At 63.0% G+C, this 7491-nt stretch overlaps 1 long non-coding RNA gene across 1 annotated transcript; it reads left to right on the top strand.

The window, feature by feature from the left end:
* The first annotated feature begins 3697 nt into the window (after positions 1 to 3697).
* LOC136794336 (uncharacterized) lies at positions 3698 to 6231 on the top strand. Its single transcript, XR_010840946.1, has 2 exons — positions 3698 to 5364; positions 5800 to 6231. It is a non-coding gene; the product is annotated as an uncharacterized lncRNA (long non-coding RNA).
* Positions 6232 to 7491: the final 1260 nt, after the last annotated feature.

Here is a 7491-nt window from a genome sequence, read left to right as displayed (position 1 = left end):
GCCGGAGGGGTCGGGGGAGGGGTCGGGGGAGGGGTCCCAGACGGCTCCCTGGGCGCCCACGTGGGGAAGGAGCGGGTGCTAATCCCACCCTGAGGCTCCCCCTTCACACCCAGACCACCTCCTACAACTGGGTCTGGACCCCAACACGTGGATCTGGGTGACGCCGAGCCTCTGGCCACAGCACGCACGTTCGGGGTGGAGCCTGAACGTGAGCATAACCGGGGTGTTGGCGGGAACCACCGCTTTCTGATACGACTTCCTCACAGTTTCTGACATTCTCAACGGCCTCTGCGCTTCGCACAAAGGCAACATTAGGGAATAAACACCTGAGTTCCTTTTAAAAATTAGAATTCAAACCCAAACTGTGGGTTATTTTTTAAAAATCAGAAATTCCAGACAAACCTCCCAGGCCCACGTGTGTCTGGCCCTTTTGTTGACCCCGCCACGTTCTGTGGCCACACCGGGGCACCGGGGACCCATCCAGGCCTTCCGGAAGGTCAAGACGTCGTCTTCTCTCTCCTCCGAACGGTATCGATTTAAAACACCCGCGGGGATGACCACCCACAGCCGTCCGCTGTGACTCCGATCCCACGACATCGGGACAAAATTAAGGGCAGGGGCCCTCGGCGCCGGGGTGGCAGCCTCGACGGCTCCTTCTGGAGCCGAACTAGGAGGCAATGAGAGCAGCGTGTGCGGAGCTACGTGTGTAATGAGTTACAATTTAAACGGAGCCCCTAAGCACTTTACCGGTGTCACCTAAACAGACTGTTCGCTGTGAGCCTGTATGTATAAGCTGTCGTAGGACCGTTAGTAAGAAAGCAGTAAGACGGGAGCGCGAAGGAACAAGCTGATTAAGCAGAAAAGCGGGAGCAGTAAGTGGAAGGACGTTTATTGGAACAAAATGAGGAAAGAATCAACGCACTTCCTTTGCCCCGTCTCGCCGCCCATTGTAACTATGTGTGGTGCCTCCCTTTCTAAAAATGGGTGCGTTTCCATGATTCTACTCGACACTCAAGCCCCGTGAACAGAAAAACGTAGAGTGGGCTTGTCTAGTGGGCAGTGTACCCATGGAGCCATCCCAGGTGGCCCCCAGGGCCTGGGAATCCCACCCACGCCTCGGGGTGAGGCCTCCCGTGTGACAGAGGGTGGAGACAGACGGCCCGCAGAGCTAACTGCCGCGGCCCAGGCAGGAGCTCTAGGTATTCAAATGCCAACGCCTTCCAGGGACACCTGTACAACTGGACAGAAGCATAGTCCACAGAAGGGCTTATACGGCATAATCACACAAAAATATCATGCATACTGGCTGGAAACAGCAGACGTTTATCCTCTCACAGCTCTGGAGGCCAGAGGTCTGAAACAAAGGGGGGGGCGGTCTTTGCTTTGCCCCTTCCGGCTCCGGGCGGCCCCAGGCGTTCTCGGCTTGTGGCCGCGTCACTCGGTCTCCGCCTCCGTTGTCAGGTGGCCTCCTCTGTGGGCTGTGTGTGTGCGCGTATGTATGTGTTTGGTGTGTGCGTGCACCTCCGTGTCCAAATTTCCCTTTTTGCTAAGGACACAGTCATACTGGATGACGGCCCATCCTCCTGACCTCGTCTCAACTGATGAAATCTGCAGAGACCCCGTGTCCAGGTGAGGCCACTGTCACAGGCACATGGGGTTAGGGCATTAACACATCTTTGCGGGGGACACGATTCAACCTACGACCAACGTATCTGTGTGCAGGGCCGACCCGGTCCCTGTGAGCAAAACTCTGGAGGGACTTTTCCCCCAGGTTTGGGGACACCTCCCAGCGGCGGTGCATCAGTCACCTCTTGCTGTGTGACAAGCTGTTCCCCGCCCGCCACCGTTATTGTCCCCGCAGCAGCTGAGCTGCGGGTCCTGGCTCAGACCTCTCTGCAACGCAGCAGGTGGTCCCTGGGGCGCGTCACCCCAGGGCTAACTGGGGAGACAGGCTCCCATGGCGGCAGGTGGGGCCCTTCCGCTGTCCCAGGGCCAGGGAGGGTGACATTCCCGGCAAATCCCACAGGAGAGTTTGTGCAGACAGCCCGGTTTCCAGACATTCCTGCGGCCAGGGATCTCTCCTTTTTTGAAACAGTGAAAACACCTGGGAGATTTCCCTTTTTTCCGGCCAGGTGTGAAAAACCACAGAAGCTTCTAGGCTTTGTGGCTCAGAGGCAGGCAAGCGGCCTCACCGCGCTGAGGGCACCTTGTCCGGAGACCGTGGTGATGGTGCTGATTTTAAGGCTGACCACAGGGCACCTGGCACCTGTGGCGGGGCTCTTAGATGAAGTGCCATGTTCTTGCCCCTTTGGGGGACAGATGGGCCGAGGCGGAGCCTGGACCACACCCCCGGGAACAGGCCTGCCTAGTGGATGCCCACCAAGACCCATCTCACCGGAACCGAGGGGCTGGAGCGCTGGGCCTCGCCCGCGGGGGCGGCCGGGTCTGGCTCTCCTCACGCGCGTCTGTGTCCCCTCCCCGCCTGGGTTACCAGCCGTCTCTCAGTCCTGGATCGCCAAGGCCCGGGCCCATCTCTGGGGAAACACTGGCCCAGAGAGGGGGCAGAGGCCCCGCTGCACAGGCAGCTGGAGGCCGGTGGGACCGCAGGCCCCGTGGCTGGAGAGTCTTTCTCACTGCAGTGCTGGGCCGGGGGTGCAGGTGGCCCCCCGGCGGGGGAGGGTCTCCAAAGACTCTCACTTTCAACCACTCTCTTTCAGATACGCCACAGAAATGGGGAAAGAGACCCGACGTGGGGCAGGCAGCGAGGATCATGAACTAAGCCGTCACCTCCTCTCTCAGGGCTGACACCTCAGGGGTGGCGCGGGAGCAGAGGGGCCAGGGTCTCAGCACCGTCAGCGGTGCCCCCTCTCTGCCCAGCACGCTTGGCCCTGAATAGACGTGCAGACAGACAAGCAGAGGCCTCGGGTTGCGGGTTACAAGGCTGTGTTACAGACTCGTCTTTCCCGCCTGTCGCCAGCCACCGGAGCCCCTCTGAGCTGCCGGCTGAGCTCCTGTGGCGTCAGGTGTCAGGAAAGCAGCAGCTCCGACTCCAAACCCAAGGCCTTCCCGGAAGCTGCCTCAGCCTGGGGACCTTCTGAGCCCAGTGGATTGGGGTGGGGAAGCCGCAGCGTTTTCAGGGACACAGGACATGTGTCATCAGCCCCAGGGGAGGTCGATCCAGCAGCCCTGCCTGCCGTGGGGCCCCCAGACCCACCTCGGAGAGTGACCTCAGGGAAGAGCCCGCTTTGCCTTGAGCATCCTGCCCTGCTTGTCCTGGGCCCTGAACCTCGGTGTTCCCTCGCGGGGTCTGCGGAGATTCAAGGGTAGGACGGGTACAGACCCTCAGCGCCTCCTGACACACGCGGGCCCCGCTGACGCCTCTGCGGCCGCATCTCTCTGTCCCCTGCAAACAGGCTTCACCTGCCGTGGATGGCGCCCTGCCCAGGCCTCCTCAGGGCCCAGGCCACCCCCCCCGGGGCCACTCTCCTTTCTGCAACCCCCTCCCCAGGGCCCCCACACACCCTCGGACCCCCAGGCCTCGTCCTCCCCCCGAGCCCGCCCCACATCCCACTGTGCGACGGGCCAGGCTTCCTGAGTGACTTCATTTCCTGTGCACTGGGGGCTGGGGGGGGGGTGCGGAGCAGGGACCCAGGCAGTTGGAAGGCTCAGAATCCGTTCTCCCAAAAGGCCAGAACTCCTGAGCGTGCTGGACGTCGTGGTAACAAACGGGCAGGATATGACGCGGTGAGATGGTCGCTGATGCTCGCCCTGGGTGGGGAACACGCCGGCAGGGGCTCCGCCTCCAGGCAGCCCTCCAGGGTCCACTGGTTTCCAGGTTTCTGTCGTGTCTTTATCCCACCAGCTAGAGGGGCCCCCAGGGACGACTTGCGTCCATGCACACCACGTCCACTGGCCAACTTGTCACGTGGCCACACCTGGCTTCCAGGAGGACGAGATGCCCCACGGGCCTGGGGAGAAAGGGCTGGGATTTGGGGAAGGCTGGGCGCTGCCACAGAGCCTCGCCACGTCTCTGCCTGCTCCTCATCGGGCTGCCACAGGCAACGCTGCTGCTTCTTTGTCCAAGATCTGCTGGTTCTGGGAACAGTCTTGATGCGGAAGGAGCTTCCATTCCTGGGATCCCGGAAGTTCCCATCCCTGGAGAGTAGCTCCTTGGTGTCCACCCGACACATGCTGACCTGCCGGTCTCCCGGTGGACTGGCTTCCCCTCGGTGAGCTGGGGGCCCCTGCCCAGGAGAGCCCAGGGCCAGATGTGTCAGACCAGATCACAGCTGGAAACCCCGTGGGAGCAGGCGTCCCGTAGCTGCATTTCTGAGAGCCGTGTGGCTGCAGCTAATGAAAAGTAGCCAAGAAATCCTGGGGTCACAGCACGCGGCCTGGGCTGAGGGAGGAGAGAAAAGTGGGGGAGTCAAGTGCCAGAATCGGGACCACGGCATGGGCGTAGGGGGTGCTGCCACCCAGGGTCTGAGTGGAGGGAGTGGCCAGGACCCCACGTGCCCAGGGACAGGCACGGAGACGCCGCACTAGGAGGCCTGGGGAGGGTCTGGAGGAGAACTGGGCCAAGGGTGCGTCTCTGATCAACTACCAACGTGGCTCCCAGCGGGGGCTGCCCTGGGGCTGCAGGTGGGTTCAGGGGCTGGAGCCGCACAAGACCTGGGCATGACCGAGGTTCCGCGGGGCTTTTGACTAGTGGCCGCAGCGTGGCTCTCAGTCCCGCCCACTGAGGGACGCCTGCATATGCCCCCCTGTGGTTTCCTCGGCCCTGCCCCCCGGCTGCTGGGGCTCGTCTCGGCCATCGGGCCTGATGCCCACCTCGGGCAGGAAGGGGGCTCAGAGGCGCCGGCCGGCTCCTTCAGCTCCTCCAGAATCATTCACCCAAGATCGGAGCCCGCGGCTGACCTCGGGCTCGTCTGCAGTCCCACAAAACTTGGGAGAGGGACCCCAAGGGAGCTCTTGCCACCTGGTTCCTTCGATTCCCCTCGGTAAGAAAGAGGATCTGAGGGGACGTGATTGGGGCCTGCAATCCCACGTCCGGGCAGACCCAGCGCTGGGTGGATGCGAAGCCGTGGCCTTTCACACGAGCCCGCCCTGCGCGGCTGCGGCCGGGAGGCGACCTCCTGGCAGAACGCGCGCAGGCGGCGCAGCGGACGGCTGAGTCTACATGGTGACGGCGCGTGGCCACCCACCCTTCTCCGCCGGGACGGGGCCTGGCCTGCTCTCACCGGGGAGGACCTGGGCTCCGGACTCGACGGGGACACGGCGACAGATGCGTGCACGGAAGTCCACGCGTGACCAGAATATGCAGGGTTTGGCTCCAGGCCCACAGAGGGCAAAGCACTGTTCCCGGTGGGTTCTGTAGGATTCAGTTAACACCAGGGGCCTCAGCGGGTCTCCTTCGAAATCGAGGAAGATAGAAATTAAATAAGCCAGGCGTGTAATTGAAGGAGGTGGGGGAAGAGTAACAAAATGAACCTCCAGGCAGAGGGAGGGAAGCCCTAGCGAGGGAAGAGTAGGGTCCGGGCACAGGAAGCAGGACGGGGCCTCGGCGAGCAGACCCGCAGCTTTAAGACCACGGGCTCCTTTCCCGTGGCCCATCACCTGCTGCGTCCGCAGGGCCCCCGGAGTCCCCGGGAACAGGAGCACAGGTGGGCAGCTTCCACAGGGAGGGGTGCCCACGGCTCTGAGGCACGGCCCAGGGCAGAAGACAGGTGTTCCTCCGGGGCCCGGAGGCGGCTTCGGTTTCCGAAACACCTGAGGTTCCAGCAGATCCCTCCTTCGCAGTGGATGCTGGTCCGGGGAGAATGAGAATCGCACCCAGGGGCCCCGGAACCCGCCGCGTCCAGTGGTCGGTGCCAAGCCTGGCTGTGCTGAGAAGACAAAGGTGGCGGGTCCGCCGGCGGCCCCTCCGCCGCTTCTGCTTTGCGCTCGGACTTCCTCCGCCTCACACCCAGCCGCAGACTCAATGTGCCTAGATCGGTTTTGTGGGGTCACGTGGGTGGGTTGAGCGGAGGCCCCGGCCTCGCCTTCGAGGCGGAGAGAGGCCAAGTGTGAAGTTCGCAGCAGTTACCCCCATGTTGCTAAGTGAGACCCAAGCAGTCGAGGACTTGATGTTGTTGTTCACTTAGTTTCGGTTTCTCTGCGCCCTGGTGCGGAGAGGCTCGTAAGACAAATCGGCCCCGTTTTAGACAAAATAAAGGAATCACCTTCTCTTGCCACGGTGCGGTCTGGGTAAATTCGACTTTACACGGGTGTCACCCAGGAAAACCGGGGCCCCGGGTGGTGGTCCTGCATCTTTCCCTCCAAGCAAGGCGGAGGCAGCGTCGGGGCTCCCAGGCCACGCCGGGTGCGGGCTCAGCCCAGGGAGGGGAGAGGGATGTGAGAGCTGGGGGCTGGCTCAGCTGCGGGCACCGAGCGCTGGCCCGGCGGAGGCCGGGGCCCAGCCCCAGCCCAGGGACCCATCAGGCCAGAGAGCTCGGGCTCGGCCCCTCCAGGACCACGAAGAAAACATCCTTCCACGCGCCGGCTCTGGTCTGGCCGACGACACACTTGGCCTCGTACGGTCCAGGCTGGAGATGTCTCCTGGGACCCGTGGCTGCTCCCCTTGGAGCTGGACCTGCGGGGTTGACCTCAGTTTGCCCAGCAGAAGCCGGCCAGAAAGCTCTGCCCTGCGAGGAAGGAGCTGACAGCTGGGCAGGGAGCACTGCCCACGCTGCCCCTGCCACGTCCACGGGGACACCGAGGCCCAGTGTCTAAGGGCCCGCCCAGTCCACAATGGCCGGAAAGCGCAGGCTCAGGGTCAGGGCCCACGACGCCCCATCCCAGCCCAGAGCTGCCTGCCCGGGGGCCACCTACCACCACCTGACTCAGGGCTTGGGCTGCTAGGTGTTCGCACCCGCTTTGTCCAGAACTTGCCTGGCCCCCAGGGCTACGTCCACACCTCGGGCCTCACCGTGGACGGCTGGGGAGGGAGAGGGCGAGTCCCAAAGCCGACGGCCCACTGCGCAGCTGGCAGCACACAGTAGGGCAGCCTGTCCGTCCTGTCGGGGCCTGAATGTGCATGAAGCCCACCTTTCCTGCCCCGGGCCTCGAGCTGTGGGGCCCCTGGGTCACCCCACGGCACTGTCCACGGAGAGGCAGACAGCTGAGGCCCTCGGAGGCCACGACAGGCCCCGGCCCTGCTCACCTGCAGCCGCTGAGAGGCCCCGCCTCCCGGCGGGGCAGGGGATGGACACACATGTACGCGCGCTTGCTACGTGCACGCCCCACCCCTGCTCGGGGCAAATTTCAGGGAGGAGATACCGAGAAACTCAGCCATCAAAATCTGCATCAAATCAATGCAAAAAATTCCATGATGAGAAAGAAAGAGGAGAAGAAAGACACTCTTCTTTCTAAAAGACGAATTGCTTTTCCAGAGCGGAGGCCAGCCTTGCGGCCGGTCACCCCCCTCCTCTCCGACCCTCTGGTCTTTGTCAC

This window comes from Kogia breviceps, chromosome 5 (assembly GCF_026419965.1).
Source record: "Kogia breviceps isolate mKogBre1 chromosome 5, mKogBre1 haplotype 1, whole genome shotgun sequence".
Taxonomy (NCBI): Eukaryota; Metazoa; Chordata; class Mammalia; order Artiodactyla; family Physeteridae; genus Kogia; species Kogia breviceps.
This window is presented reverse-complemented; position numbering and strand designations above follow the sequence as displayed.